This window comes from Lissotriton vulgaris, chromosome 5, assembly GCF_964263255.1.
Source record: "Lissotriton vulgaris chromosome 5, aLisVul1.2, whole genome shotgun sequence".
Classification (NCBI taxonomy): Eukaryota; Metazoa; Chordata; class Amphibia; order Caudata; family Salamandridae; genus Lissotriton; species Lissotriton vulgaris.
Window position 1 is genome coordinate 246,108,029 of NC_141693.1, and position 17,393 is coordinate 246,125,421.

Sequence of the window (17,393 nt, forward strand, 5' to 3'; positions counted from 1 at the left end):
CGCCCGCGATTCATCAGGACCTATTAATGGTGAAAACTACATTTAATCAACAACATGCTGGTGTCATGTGTGTAGTGTGGGTGTAGTTTACCTCTGTGGTTCAATCCTATGCCTAAACGGGGAAGAAAAGGAATACAGAATTAATAGCATTACATTTCTCCAGAAAGCATACATGGTCAGGGCCAGGGCATGAACGCAGTGTACCATGCTAGTGCTGGTGGATTACAGCTAGCAACAGTAGAACATGCCTGTGTCGTTGCAGCGTGCAGTGTAAACATCACACACACACTGTGTACGTGAAAGAGGTGGTTACTATTAAAATAAATAAAAAACAGTGATTTAAAAACAGCAGCAGTCTCGCAGGAGACACCATGCATATCAGAGTGTGAGGCCAAACAATTGTGCTGTTATTGACATTCTAGACTACCTCCTGACTCACCTAATGGTCAGGGATTAAATGCCACATGAACGTTCGGCAGGTCGGTACATCGGGGTTGAACCTTTGGATATGGCTAGATGGCGAGACGTAAATATTGTCACAAAGGATGCTACAAAAGTAATAAAAGCCCTCAAGTAGGGCCAGGGTTGGTTATAGCTGGACGGAGATGTCTGAGACACCCAGTATTGTGTTGGAGGGATGCACCTTACCTCAAACTTCCCGTGTCCACGCAAATTCACCTACCCATCACCGCCGAGCTCGAATAGGTAAAGGAGCTCGGTGGCGTTCACTATTTATAGTTAGGAGCGTCATGAAATTGCGCCTGTCTCCGCCCCTTGCAATAGGTCAGGTGATATGCTCGGTTAATGTGTCGGCCATTATAGAATGGGTAAATTAAGCCTCACGTATTGACAATCCAGATGTTGGTATACGATTCTGATCTGTGATAAGAATCGGAAACAAATAATAGGCCAGTGGAGGGTACATGAATTGTAAAATGTGCAGCTAACAGAATTAGGGAAGAGTTGGCAACAACAGAGAGCAGGTTTAGTTAATGATCTAGAGTTCAATTATCAGAGTAGTGGGTGGCTGGTCTATAGAGAGTGCCAAGGGATGTCCTCATTGAGGCCTCGGCTGTCGGAAGAGAGGCGGTGGACCCACCTTTGTTCTTTACGGAACAAGGCTTTTTTGGGGCAGTTCGGACTAGATTGTAGCACAACCCATTTCAATGTGTCTGCATTGTGATTGGATTCCACATAGTGTTTACACATTTTGGTATGAGTTTTTTTACAGCGGAAATTGCTGCGATGTTCGATAATGCGGGTTTTAATAGGGCGAGTTGGCATCCCAATATATTGCAAACCCCACGGGCATGTCAGCATGTAAATACAGTGGGAGGTGTTGCAGTTAGTGTGGCCCCTGAGTTCCCAGTTGAACGTCTCAGAGAGTTGCATGGTTTTTTGTATCATTGTGTATCTGCAAACACCACAGGATCCACAAGGATAATGGCCCATGACGGGCGGCAGATGCCATAAAGTTTGTTGAGTACCTTTCTTTGTTGTTTTTGGTCTGGTACTGATCAGGATATCTTTTACATTCTGCGATCTTTTAAACGCAAACCTAGGTTGTTCTAGACTCATGTTTCCTGTATTGAGAATACCCCAATGGCGTTTGATTGTACTTTTGATTTTGTTTGACAAGGGGGTGAAAGTTGTAACACAGGTGATCGGCTGATTCTCGACCGGTGTTCCCTCCTGTTGTTCTAGTGGAGCTTCTCGGTGGTTATTCCTGGCTCGTTTTTTTGCTTTTGAGACCTCGCTTTTCGGGTAACCCCTATCCAGTAGATTCCTGGATAGGATTGCTGATTCTTTCTTGTAGTCGGCCAGGTTGCTGCAATTTCGCCGGATGCGGAAAAATTGTCCGAATGGTAGGTTGGAACGTAGGGCCCTTGGGTGGTGGCTCGTGTAATGGAGTAGGCTGTTGCGGTCTGTAGGTTTCCTATACATCGTAGTGCTGAGTGACCCCTCTTGTAGTTTTATTGTTAGGTCAAGGAAGGCAATCTCCGTAGCTGAAGATGACATAGTGAAGTGTAAATAAGGGTTGAGTGTTTTAACCCATTCAAAGAAAGCCTCATGTGAGGTCGGTGGACCTGTCCACAGGATCAGAATATCGTCAATAAATCGCCTCGACATTTTGATGTTATCTAGGAAGGGGTTGGACTGATGGTGTATATGTCTGTCTTCGAATTCTGCCATGTACAGACATGCCACTGAGGGGGCAAACGTACTGCCCATCGATGTCCCTTGGGTCTGATGATAGTAGTGCCCCTTGAACTCGAAGTAATTCTCCGTGAGTGCTAAGGTGGCACATTCCATGATAAATGCTGGTGGAGTGTTCGAGCTCCAAACTTCCAGTCCGAGCCTTTCCTCTATTACTTCTAGTGTGGCCCTCTGAGGAATATTGGTATAGAGGGCCTCCACATCGAGAGTAATCAAGAGGTCAATTTGTCCTATATCCTGGATAGAGTTCAGTAAGCGTAGGACATCTGTAGTGTCTTGGATGTATGAAGGGATGCGTTTCACAAGAGGTTGCAGGAAATGGTCACAAAATTGTGAGAGTGGTTCCAAGACGGAGTCGATCCCTGAGACGATCGGTCTCCCTGGTACCGGTCTGGTTCCTTTGTGGATCTTTGGTAATATGTAGAAATATGGGACCCTAGGGTCTTTTTTCGTGAGGAATTCAGCCTCTTTTTTAGTGAATAATTGTTTGCATTCTGCACTCACCACCAAGCCTGTAATTATGGTCTGTAAGCGGAGTGTTGGATCACCAGGGATGGGTGTGTAGTATCGTCTATCATTTAATTGCCTCGTGCATTCCAGATCGTAGTCCACAGTGTTCATGAGGACTCTGGCGCCACCCTTGTCCGCCTGTTTGATGGTAATCAGGGGATCTTCCGCCAGTGATTTCAGAACATTCATCTCATTCCGAGAGATGTTAGAGTGTTTTGTCTGCCGGTCCAGTGTTTTGATGTCTTTAAGTACGGCTTGTTCGTAGGTCAGGACTTCATTTGGAATCATCCATTATGGGGTGTGAAGGTTGAAGGGTTGTGTAGGCCAGAGTCTTCTGTTTGATCATAAGGCTTGCCCTCAAAGAAGGCCTTCAGTCTGATTTTCCTGAAGAATGATTGAATTTCCCTGGTTTGTTGGAAGAGGTCAATTTTTGGGGTAGGTACAAAGCCCAGTCCTTTTTGAAGAACTTGTTCCTCTCTCTCTTTCAGAAGACGGTCTGACAAGTTAACCACTAGGCTTATTTTGGTCCTGATCGGTTCGTGCTCCTCGTGTCCATTCCCTGGGGGCGTGTGTCCTCCCATTGTACTTTCTTCTCTGGAGCTTTGCCTCGCTTTCGCCCTCGCCCTCTGCCCCAGCCTCTGCCTAAAAAAGGGGGGCGTGAAGAGTCTTGGGGGGCATAAAAAGGTGGATATTGAGGGGCAAAGGGTGGTTGAAAATGGGGGAATTGTGGGTATTGCCAGATAGGGGGGCCCATAGGGTGCCCTTGGTGTGTGAAATTCTGGAAGTTCTGTTGTCCACGTCCCCTACCTCTTTTAGCCCTTCGTGGCATTTGGGGAAGACCATTTTCCCCGCTGCTATCAGATCCACTGCTTGATCCCCTTCTGGAGGAGGTGGCACTCGAGTCCGAGTTGTAGTTTGTTCCCGGGGGGACGTAGTCATCCTTTAAGTAAGGGTAGACTTTTTCTTTTGAAAACCTTTTGATATCCTTTTGCAGTTTTGCTACTTTCTGGTTCATTAGGTATTCTTTATGTTCCGCCATTTCTTTATTTAATTCTGCCAGTTTAGTTTTAAAGCCTGGGTTTGGAGCCGCTGTCTTCAAAGCAGTCTCAGCTGCTTGGATGCGGACTAGGAGTGCATCTGCTAGATGTTTCGCAATGTTAACGATGAGAATGAGGAGGTCATGGGTGCACTTCCATGAGACCTGTGACCATTCAATCTTAAATTGTCCATCTTCCCAGAAGATTCTAGGAAAGTTCTTTACAATCAAGCCATTGGGAGCAATTTTAGCTTTGAAATATTCAGCCATCATAGTCCCATGTATGGTGATTCTGATCCACTCTCGTTTAAGATCTGACAAAGATTGCCATTCTGCTGTGTTGCTCCCTGTAGCCGGTTCTATGTCTGTGCCAAAGAGCGATGGTGTTCTCATGATTGCTGCTGCATCTTCTTCACCGAAACTTAATCCCTGACCTTCCATATTGGTTAGGTCAAAGGGGTCGTGTTCCTGGTGGAAGGGGGTCCTCCAAAGGAGGGCATGAAAAAAAGGGGTGAAAGGGAAGATTCCACTGCCCAATGCGGGGAATGAATCGTGACCAACCGATGTGGTATAAGGGTCACGAGGTGGGGGATATGACTAGTCTAACCCGCCAAAAGGGTACTCCCACGGTTTGCACCGTGCAAAAGTAATCGTCAAGAAGGAGGGAGGGTGATCAATTGATCAATCGGACACTATTTACCACTCAGGAGGGTGGAAGGTCCAGTATCAGCTTGTGCCCATGTCAAGTACAGGTAAAGCAAAAAGGGGTTGCTGAACTGTTCCTTTGGAAAAGAGGAATTAAGTGTAACTGGCGTGACCGGAGGTGTAGATGTAACACCTTTGGGCATCCATTTTGTTGGATGTATTTGCCTCACACACCCATAAGGGTGTCATGCTTCATCATAGGCGTTGCTCCTCGTCGGGGAGGCGGTGCAATCCCCGACGGGCTCACCTCTAAGAGGGGCTCTTTGGCGGAGATCTTTTGTATCCAACTGCCTTATGGTGAAGTGCGGGTGTGTGGGTGGGGTAGCAAGTTGCCTGGAGGAGTGATTTAAAATGTAGCAGGGGGTGCCGGAAACCACTTTATTCTGGGGGTCCCCCTACTGCAATTAAAAACGTGAATCTAGCTCGCTAGGTGTCAACAAGTTAGGTATAGTGACCCTAGATGAGACTAGAGGAAAGATTGGTCGACATGTTTCTCTCGTGTGGCAGTTCGCCCGCGATTCATCAGGACCTATTAATGGTGAAAACTACATTTAATCAGCAACATGCTGGTGTCATGTGTGTAGTGTGGGTGTAGTTTACCTCTGTGGTTCAATCCTATGCCTAAACGGGGAAGAAAAGGAATACAGAATTAATAGCATTATATTTCTCCAGAAAGCATACATGGTCAGGGCCAGGGCATGAACGCAGTGTACCATGCTAGTGGTGGTGGATTACAGCTAGCAACAGTAGAACATGCCTGTGTCATTGCAGCGTGCAGTGTAAACATCACACACACACTGTGTACGTGAAAGAGGTGGTTACTATTAAAATAAATAAAAAACAGTGATTTAAAAACAGCAGCAGCCTCGCAGGAGACACCATGCATATCAGAGTGTGAGGCCAAACAATTGTGCTGTTATTGACATTCTAGACTACCTCCTGACTCACCTAATGGTCAGGGATTAAATGCCACATGAACGTTCGGCGGGTCGGTACATCAGGGTTGGACCTTTGGATATGGCTAGATAGCGAGACGTAAATATTGTCACAAAGGAAGCTACAAAAGTAATAAAAGCCCTCAAGTAGGGCCAGGGTTGGTTATAGCTGGACGGAGATGTCTGAGACACCCAGTATTGTGTTGGAGGGATGCACCTTACCTCAAACTTCCCGTGTCCATGCGAATTCACCTACCCATCACCGCCGAGCTCGAATAGGTAAAGGAGCTCGGTGGCGTTCACTATTTATAGTTAGGAGCGTCATGAAATTGCGCCCGTCTCCGCCCCTTGCAATAGGTCAGGTGATATGCTCGGTTAATGTGTCGGCCATTATAGAATGGGTAAATTAAGCCTCACGTATTGAGGTAATATGAATTTTTATGGTCAATTGTGTCCCCTAACGTAGACCCCAACGGCTCCATGTACATGCTTCAAGTACATGTATGTTCCCTCCACAACCAGCTATGAAGACGCAAATACATTTGCGTCCAACGTTAACATGTCCTCTTTCAGATCCACCATGAATGGGTCGAATATTCAGTTCCTAAGTATGCCGTGCCACCGTCTTTACATGGTGCACTTTCACGTTTCCCTGGCTCTGGCGAGCTAGGCCCTGATTTCTGCCATCGAGTCCTTTCTGCCTTCTGCCTCTGAAAGCTGCAGCCTGGATCCGCATCCATGACCCTTACCCTACTCCCTGTGCGGCGAGCGGTGCCCGGCTCGGCCTGCTTGCCTGCCAAGACTGTATTTTGCCTTCAAGTTATCTGCTCCGCTCCTCGAAAATACATTCCTGTCTAGTGATTTAGGTAAACATCTCCCCAGCTGCAGAGCAAAGGGCCCGGCCTTACTGTCTCCGTGCAAGTAATTCATCGCTCCCGTTACCAGGGTAGGCCCATGGCCCCCCTCGCTTTAACACGTAGACACGTAGTCACATATGCATGCACTAGCAGTCAGTATAGAATAGCCTCTGCCCGAGAGACCTTTCCTTCTAGATAATACAGTTCCGCAAACACAAGATATTAGATATGATTTGGGTTTAGGTTGTTCTGACACGCCAGACTTCTGTCTCCACGTATGGTGCTAAATGTCAAGTCCCCTTCACCCTCCAGTTCCACGTCAATCACACGTCATGCTGCTGCGCGCGCATCTCTGCCATATATTTCTGCTGACACTGCAGGATTCCTCTATGGATCCACCCATCTGTATCACCTTTATGTGACGTTTCTAGCACACACCTCCGCGTACACCCTCGTGCACGCCTTCTGTTATGTACATGTGTTCTTATCTCTTTTCTCTCAGCTGTTACGCCTTCTGTACCCATCACCATTATATGCATTTACTATATATATTGTACTCTGTTAATAAAGCATTGTCTATCCCTTCCTGAACCTTCGTGGTGATGGAACATGATACCTGGTTCGAACCAATTCCATTTTATGGAATAAAACCCTTATAAACTCAGATGCCACGGACTCTGCCTCTCATTTATTGATTGAGTTATTCTTATTGACCTTTACCGCATAGAAATTCCGCATAGGTAAATTTTATTTACCACATAATTGGCGCCCGAATAGGGACCCCTCCCCCACCTTACGCGCCGGCGGTGCGTTGCAGGCCTGGTCCCCTGCCACAGCCGTGACGGACAACTACGCGTACCCGCAGGATTTCCTGTATCTCCCTCAGGCCAACGGAGGTGACTGAGGCTGCGATCGACACCCAGACGAGGCGGTGAGGAGTGCGGAGGATCCCGACCAGAGCCCAGCCGAGAGAGCAAGGTCCGAGGTGTTCAGAGGCCCACCAGTTCCGAAGTTCCGAAGTACCTAAGTCCCGAGTCGAGGTCGAGTCGAGTCCAGTTCGGTCCAGTGTCGAGTTTCCGAGGCCTTCCGTTCCGTGCTTCCCGGTGAGTACCGTTGCTGGGGACGCATCTAGACAGGTGCATTAATTTGTGTCCGGTCAAGACGGGTTTGGGTACACAGACCCGGTCTGCACTGTTTAGCAGTGTATCTGTACTGTTTAGCAGTATATCAAGCATTCAGCTATCAAGTTATTGTCCGTTCCGAAATGTTTTAATGTATTTTAATGTCGTGGTATGAGTGATTGTTTGATTTTCATTACTGTGTTTATTGTATTAGTTGTGTCCAAGTCCGAGTAAGTATCAAGGCTCAGAATGCCTCTGTTTTCCAAGCTACGTCAGATAGGAACTAGAAAAGGGATACTCGAGGAAGCTGTTCCCATCCCACCCAGGGACACTCCCGGATATTTTATGTACCACAAACACGGCTTAGACGCTGTATTATATCTCGACTTGTGGGTGGATTACACTAAGGATTTAGCAGAGAATCAGAGATGGCCCGTTACAGGGACATGGGATGCCGATTGCATCATGAGAGTAGAAGAAGCATTATGGAAAAAGAAAGCCAGACAGTCACAGAAAGATGCCATTGAACTATGGCGTAAAGAATCACACAGACGGACAGAGAAAGCACTCAGAAAAGCGGAGAAAAGTAGAGAGGATTCTGAAAAAGCCAAAGAAAAAGAACTACTAGAAGAAGGAGAACGAGTTAGAATAGAACAACACGATAGACGGAGTAATGCCATTATGACAGGATTGTATCCAGTCCTGGCCGAGGGCCTGCCTAAGGCGACCCCGTAAATACCGAAAGATCTGCCCCCTCCATTGGTTCCGACTAAATTACGTCACAAACCCGCAGCAGATATTTTCCTTTCTTCCTATTTAGACGACGTAGCTCCCGAATATACCAATGTTCCACCGGTACCTGTACCACCGGCTGATCGTCTGCCCCCAGGTCCGCAACAGCTTACCCCTCCCGGTCGGCTTCCTCCACCCTTACCTGCACCCCCTATTAATACGCTTAATCCTTTTGGGCCTGACACGGCCCTACCGACAGGTGATGCTCAAGCCTCCGCCTCAGGAGGTGCATCAGGAGGTTACCATACCCCGCCACCAGTACAGCGATTAACTGTGAGAGAACTAGCAATGCAACGTACCCCGAGAGCAGTTCCAATTGAAAAACTTAAAGAGTATCTTACAGACTGTAGATATGATCCAGTACCAGGCAAGGATGGTTGCATGATATTAGCCTCAATACGTATAAGACGTGCTGCAAACTTTTTAGTTCTATTCCCGGGAATGAAAAATTATCTAGACAGGATATATTATTTTGTTCAGACTGGGGAGGGTCAGGAATGTATTCACGAGGCCATGGCACATCAGAAAGTAGACATTCAAAGTATGATTTTAAGATTTCTCATAAACTGTTTTATAAGAGAACGAGACCGGCCTGGTGTGAATAGAGAAGAGATGGAGGTACTAACTACATGGGGTCAGAATATTGCAGACGGAAAACATGATAAAAAGACATGTATAGAGGCCATGTACAGAAAAATTTGTAAGGAAATAACAGTATATCATGAAAAAGAGAAAGCTGAAAGCGAAGTAGATGCTGACAAGAATGAATCCTCACAGGAGGATGAGCCAGATAATACAGGAATAATAGCATATGTAGGAAAGGGTAGACCCTTTAATAAAACGATACGTCCAGAAAGCAAGAGACTTTTTCACTCTGCTATGTCAAACCCGAAGACTCCTGAACATCTATTTCAGGCTACCGATAAAATACTTCAAGAACGAATGGGGTATCATGTACTCGATTCCATGGACGAACAAGAATTAGCCAGGTCAGCTGTACAATGGGCTGACAATTCCGATAAATATAATGATGACGCATTAGCACAAACATTTTTGAATCTTTCCCCAGACGAACAGCGACTAGCTGGTATGTACATGATACAGCACCTCCTTATATTGTATAAAAGCCAACATTCTGATCCAGGTCCCCTACCTGATGTGCTGATAGAGTTACTCATGAATAAATGGAGAGGCCTGGGTACCGATTTAATTAAAGTAATCTTAGAACATCGACACAGATATAGTGCTTTCCTGAATCCCCAGTTTGTTCCAGCTCCACCCCCAGAAAGAAAAATGTTTTATATAGACAGACAGAATCCCTTGCGAGAAGTACATCCAGTCAGGAATAATGATAACACCCTTACACGTGTATTCGTATACACACCCTTAACTAAAATGGAATTATTGGAAATGAAGAAATTAGTGCCCAGTCACGATAAAGACCCTGCAGGTTTTCACCGTGAAATAAAAGACATGTTACTCATGGGAGATTATACCTATCCCGACATTATGAAAATATTGAAAGTGTTATTGCCTGCCGGTATTTACGAGAAACTCAAAGAAAAGGAATGGGAGGTGGGAGACACAAAGATTGATTGGGCTGCATTAGAAAATGAAGAAGAGACTCGAACCCCAGGGTTGGGTCTTGGGGACAAAACTAAAGCATTACCAGGATTGTTAGTACAGGTTTTGCCACGTTTGTTAGCAACTAAAAAGGAGGACTGGGATGCAATCTCAGCCTGCAAACAGAAACCCGATGAAGACACTAGTGATTTTTATTCCCGATTTGAGAAATGTTTTATTATTAATAGTGGCCTGAAAGCGAGTAGCGAGTCATACCCACACCTTTTTGTATCCAAATTAGTCGAGAATTCTCTGCCCCAAGTTAAGAATCGTGTACTGAAAGTCGAGAGCACATGGCAAGCAAACACGCCTTCACAAATGTTACAAATGTTACAGTACCACCAGAACAGAATTAGAGAAGAACATGATCACGAACAAAGATGTATGAAAGACACGAAAATGAAAATGCTAGTTGCTCAGTCAGTTCCAGCTGACGGTCAGAAAAAGGGCATGACACAGTCCACTAATTCAGCAGCTCCTGTTAAAGGGACATGCAACTATTGTAAACAGCCAGGCCACTATATAAACGATTGTGCAGTTTTGAAACATAATATATCTACAGGTAAAACTAAAGAAAGACCACGTCAACCTAGACAAGACCAGGCCCAACAACACGTTCCACAGAATGTACAGCCTATGCATGCTCCACAACAGACAGTACAGACCGTAGCGGTACCACAGCCACAACCGATTGCCGCAACACAACATGCAACTCAGCAGATGTACCAGTATGCACAAACTGATTATCCCGATTACCAGCGATACACATGAAACAGCCTAGAGAGGGAGGTTGGCTTGCCTCTTATTGAGGTTCCTGTGGATCAAGAGGGTCCTTACGTGCATAGTCAAGTATTAGGAAAAGATAGAAAGTTTTTGATTGACACAGGGGCAAGCAGAACAACAATCAGTCACGACGAGGTTCCAGGGGCACCCCTCTCAGGCTCACAGAATGTTTCCCTTGGATTTTCAGGAAAGCCTATTGTAAATGAAGTATCGAAACCAGTTCCCCTTTCAGTTGGTCCGTTGTCACGCACTACAGATTTATTGCTCACGAAATCATGTCCAGAAAACTTATTGGGTATCAAAACGCTGAAGGCTCTAGGAGCTGTAATTTGTTGTTCTCCGGAAGGAGTAAGATTGTTTTTGCGTGACTTTAAGGGTCACTATGTGTTGAGAGATATTGATTCCAGATTACAGAATGTCCCTGCACATTTATGGGCACAAGGCCCCACTGATGTAGGTTGTATGCACATTACACCATACCGAGTTACACTGAAACAAGGTGTTGTTTTACCACGCATCCGACAATACAAGTTACCACCAGATGCTGTAGTGGCTTTACTGAAAATAATTGACGAGCTCATTGCACAAGGAGTGGTTGTAGAAACCGACTCGAATCTATGTAATTCCCCTATCATTCCAATTCTTAAACGTACAGATCCAAATGCACCTCCAGTCTATCGATTAGTGATCGATTTACGAGAATTGAACAAATGCATTGTCCCACAGTACCCTGTGGTTCCAGACATCTCTTCATTATTGACAGCTATTGATTCAGAGGCAACGTTCTTTACTGTAATTGATCTGAAGAACGCCTTCTTTAGTGTCCCAATTGACCCAGAAAGCCAATATCTTTTCTGATTCTGTTTAAATGGCCGAAGCTTCAAATTTGCACGCGCACCTCAAGGATTCACAGAAAGCCCCAGCATCTATAGCCAAGCATTGAAAAGACAACTTGACAGTATTCACATGCCTGACAATACTGCCCTACTTCAGTATGTCGATGATCTATTGATCACCGCCCGAAGTGAACCAGAATGTGAGCAAGCATCACTGACGGTTTTGCATTTCTTGGCTGACAAGGGACACAAGGTGTCTCCTTCGAAGCTACAATTCTGTGTTCAGCAAGTGGTTTACCTTGGGCACTTGCTGTCCAAAGGGGGGAGACAGCTAACACCTGATCGTATCCAGTTAATTGTAAACATGTCACAACCCAAGACACAAAAGGAGGTACGGGCCTTTATAGGCCTCACTTCTTACTGCAGACAATGGATCCCTCAGTATGCATTTCTAGCCAAGCCACTCATACAGTTGACAACCCAGGAGGCAGCGTCTTCGACTGTCCTCTCTTGGACTCAGGAACATACACAAGCTTTTGACGACTTAAAGAAAGCCTTATGTCAGGCACCTGTTTTAGCGACACCATGTTACAGCAAACCTTTTACACTTTTTGTCACAGAACACGAAGGTACTGCATTGTCAGTACTCACCCAGGATCAAGCAGGTTCACACAAACCATGTGCTTATTTTTCTAGTACATTAGACCCAGTAGCCCAGGCTCTGCCTGCGTGCTTGAAATCAGTTGCAGCAACAGCTCTAGCAATCAGACAAAGTGATTCCATAGTGTTAGGACACCAATTGGCAGTGCAAGTTCCACATTCCGTGGAAGTCCTTTTAAACCGAACACAGACTCAGCACTTGACTATAGCACGATTGACAGGTTATGAATTGACATTGTTTCAGCCACACATAGAAATCAGACGTTGCAATACATTGAACCCTACTACACTTCTGCCATTAAGTGAGACAGACCCTTTAGCACATGATTGTATTGAAGTCATTACCATTACGACGAAACCCAGACAAGACTTGACAGACACCGCATTACCAGATCCAGACCTGACGCTTTATGTGGATGGTTCATGTATGAGAACAAGTACAGGAGAGTTAGTGGCCGCATATGCAGTAATGACAGAAACTGAAGTCATAGAAACGAATTGTATTGACACCCTGTCAGCCCAAGCAGCAGAGCTCATCGCTCTGACTCAAGCCTGTATTCAAGCAAAGAACAAGAGAGTTAACATATACACAGATTCACGTTATGCCTTCGGAGTCATACACGACTTCGGTGTACTCTGGCGAGAGAGAGGTTTCTTGACCTCTCACGGAGCCAAAATCCAGCATGGTCCCCTCATTCAAGCCCTGTTAGACGCAATACATTTGCCTACAGCGATACCCATCATGAAGTGCAAGGCACATACGAAAGTCACAGATACCATTTCCCAGGGTAACGACCTGGCAGACCGAACAGCCAAACATACAGCTCAGACTCAGACTCACGCAACTGACCTGACAAAGATAATAGTCCAGACACCGACACATTGCATGACAGTTAGGGATCCCGCCCTAGATGTAATTGACATACAGACACATGCTACACCAGACGAAATCAAGAAATGGACTGAACTAGGAGGGATCCAGACAGAACAGGGATGGATGACGAAGGGGAAAGCCACATGGTTTCTCCCCGACTCTATGGTTCAAGTTATCATTAACACAGTACATAGTCCTGCACATTTAGGAGAAAAAGCCATGTTAGACAGTATCCAAAACCTTTGGTTCAATAAGCATTTACGAGCAGCAGCTAAACAGAAAGTGCGTACTTGCATGATCTGTTGTCAGTTCAACCCAGGTAAAAGCATTCCCGTAGAGCAAGGTGGATTTCATCCTCCCGATCACCCTTTTGAAGTCCTCCAGATGGATTATATCCAGATGGAACGTTGTCGAGGATTCAAATATGTCCACGTAGTTGTATGTGCACTTTCCCGTTGGACAGAAGCATATCCAGTCCCAGATTACACTGCTCCGACCACTGCCAAGCAGCTGGTTCGTGAATTCTTCCCCAGGTATGGTTTGCCCCGTATCGTGTATTCAGATAATGGTCAGCCATTCTCGTCTGAGCTTATGAAGCAGGTATCACTCCTGCTTGGCTATCAGTGGAAGTTCCACTGTGTCCGACATCCCGAGGCAGCAGGTCTCGTGGAACGTCATAATCAGACCCTGAAAATTCGCCTTGCCAAGATCTGTAGAGAGAAAGGCGTTGATTGGATAGTAGCTTTACCAGTTGCACTCTTTTACATGAGAATGATAGCACATTCAAGAACAGGGCTATCCCCGTATGAGGTGGTCTTTGGTAGGCCACCGAATATGTGGGGGACGCCTCTGCCTCGTAAAATAACAGATGTTGACTGTAATATGCTGACAGATTACCTTGCCTCCTTGATGTCTGCACTACAATCATGTCGTTCACAGGTAGCCGCAGCCTTTCCCGACAACACCGAGGTGAAGCCACACGAGATCGTCCCTGGTGAATACGTGTTTATCCGGAATTTCGACAGGAGGAGTCCACTGGAGCCCCGTTGGCAAGCACCGAAACTCGTGTTATTAACAACAAGGACAGCAGTAAAAGTGGAGGGCCGCAAGGGCTGGCTCCACTCGAGTCACGTGAAAAGACACTATGGACTGCCTACGAAACTAGATTCCCAGCCCTGCCCCCTTCCAGAGACTGATACTAAACTCCCCCTGGTAGAGAAAACTCCTTCTCAAGAATTTCGCATGAAGTTGAGGTCTAGTAAGTCAGACAGTTTAATTGTTTAAGTCCTCCCCTAGGTGAATCGGTTAGACAAGTTCCTGACATGTATCGACTAGACCCCAATAGAGAGAGAGATAGACAGAAACAGATCAAGAAACATGAATATTGTAAATCTCTCCGTAGTCACTGCATTGTGACATTATTGATTATGTTTTTTCTGAGTCTTATGATTATTGCTGCAAGCATATTGCTACACATGTACTTTCCTATTTTCAAACGTGCACATTCTTCTTCAAATGTCACTGCCGAGCATACTTTCAGTGAATTGCCTCCGCACGAGTTATCTTACCGACTTGCGCTGCGCAACAATACATTCATTAGTATGTTACATCATTCCCATCAGACCAGCAATGCTACCAATTGTTGGATATGTGGCCGACTCCCTCCCTATCAGAAGTACAAAGGAGTTCTGCCCCTCTTTCCGTACCCATTCACACATAATGGTTCCTGTGGTGCATGGTTTAGTTTAATGAACTCTTTAGATTCTGATTCCGTAGTTTACCAGGGCAATTGGGTATGGGGAAATCTGAACACAGTTCTGCATAAAGTATGTTTCCCTGACAAGGAGGGTCTTCCCCAAAGGACAGGGACCGATCTAGAAAACGAAGTATATGGATTAGGTAATTTTACACTTAACCTCATGATTCTGAATGTCCAGTCCGAAGCCGAACCAGTCTTGCCCGCTATGTCAGTATTACCAGTCAAAGGTGAATTATGTGTCAGAAAGAATGGTTCAGTACACCTGGGTCATAGTAGATGTACTACTGTGATCGAATTCAGTGATAAAGGCAAGTCTACATTCAAAGCTTCCCGTCATTCCTATTTCATTTGTGGTCATACAGCATATATACGCTTACCTCTAGATTGGGATGGCACTTGTTACATTGCATTCCTTCTGCCACCTGTTTTCCTAGCCCCTCCTGATTATCATAGGGACTCCCATCTAGTACACAATAGACCCCAGAGAGATCTCCCGATTGTCGACTATACTGAAACGGCATGGGAGCAGTATACAGACTTCAATAAAGGTTTCTTTCCTTATTTAGGTGCTGTCTTTAATAGTAAACTGATACGTAAATTAACCAGAACCCTCGAAGCAGTAGTGAATGAAACTACTTCCGCCCTAGGCAACCTAACTGAGGAGCAGTCTGCTATGCGGATTGTTGTTCTTCAAAATCGTCTTGTCCTTGACGTCATCTTGGCCGATAGGGGCGGAGCCTGTAGAGTCATCGGATCGAGTTGCTGTGTTTTCATTCCAGAAAACACACCATCAGTATATAGAGCCATAACCCGTCTCCACAAGATTGCAAGTCAGATACACCAGAATCCAGGCACCTGGACTTGGTCCGGTTGGTTCTGGAGTGTGTTATCAGCCTGGGGATGGAAAGTCCTATCCTTCCTCGGAATAGCCCTTCTCATAGTGTTCAGTTGTTGCTTATGTTTACAGTGTGGGCCAGCGATTTGCGGCTTGTGCGCCACATCATGTATTCCCCATTCAAGTTCACGTTCTAAATACCGCCAGAAAAAGGAAGAGCAAATGATGTTATATGAACAAATTGATGGATTAATGAAGATCGATATATCATGAAGGGTTCGTAGGGGACAAGGAGGGAATGAGGTAATATGAATTTTTATGGTCAATTGTGTCCCCTAACGTAGACCCCAACGGCTCCATGTACATGCTTCAAGTACATGTATGTTCCCTCCACAACCAGCTATGAAGACGCAAATACATTTGCGTCCAACGTTAACATGTCCTCTTTCAGATCCACCATGAATGGGTCGAATATTCAGTTCCTAAGTATGCCGTGCCACCGTCTTTACATGGTGCACTTTCACGTTTCCCTGGCTCTGGCGAGCTAGGCCCTGATTTCTGCCATCGAGTCCTTTCTGCCTTCTGCCTCTGAAAGCTGCAGCCTGGATCCGCATCCATGACCCTTACCCTACTCCCTGTGCGGCGAGCGGTGCCCGGCTCGGCCTGCTTGCCTGCCAAGACTGTATTTTGCCTTCAAGTTATCTGCTCCGCTCCTCGAAAATACATTCCTGTCTAGTGATTTAGGTAAACATCTCCCCAGCTGCAGAGCAAAGGGCCCGGCCTTACTGTCTCCGTGCAAGTAATTCATCGCTCCCGTTACCAGGGTAGGCCCATGGCCCCCCTCGCTTTAACACGTAGACACGTAGTCACATATGCATGCACTAGCAGTCAGTATAGAATAGCCTCTGCCCGAGAGACCTTTCCTTCTAGATAATACAGTTCCGCAAACACAAGATATTAGATATGATTTGGGTTTAGGTTGTTCTGACACGCCAGACTTCTGTCTCCACGTATGGTGCTAAATGTCAAGTCCCCTTCACCCTCCAGTTCCACGTCAATCACACGTCATGCTGCTGCGCGCGCATCTCTGCCATATATTTCTGCTGACACTGCAGGATTCCTCTATGGATCCACCCATCTGTATCACCTTTATGTGACGTTTCTAGCACACACCTCCGCGTACACCCTCGTGCACGCCTTCTGTTACGTACATGTGTTCTTATCTCTTTTCTCTCAGCTGTTACGCCTTCTGTACCCATCACCATTATATGTATTTACTATATATATTGTACTCTGTTAATAAAGCATTGTCTATCCCTTCCTGAACCTTCGTGGTGATGGAACATGATACCTGGTTCGAACCAATTCCATTTTATGGAATAAAACCCTTATAAACTCAGATGCCACGGACTCTGCCTCTCATTTATTGATTGAGTTATTCTTATTGACCTTTACCGCATAGAAATTCCGCATAGGTAAATTTTATTTACCACAGTATTGACAATCCAGATGTTATTATACGATTCTGATCTGTTATAAGAATCGGAAACAAATAATAGGCCAGTGGAGGGTACATGAATTGTAAAATGTGGAGCTAACAGAATTAGGGAAGAGTTGGCAACAACAGAGAGCAGGTTTAGTTAATGATCTAGAGTTCAATTATCAGAGTAGTGGGTGGCTGGTCTGTAGAGAGTGCCAAGGGATGTCCTCATTGAGGCCTCGGCTGTCGGAAGAGAGGCGGTGGACCCACCTTTGTTCTTTACGGAACAAGGCTTTTTTGGGGCAGTTCGGACTAGATTCTAGCACAACCCATTTCAATGTGTCTATATTGTGATTGGATTCCACATAGT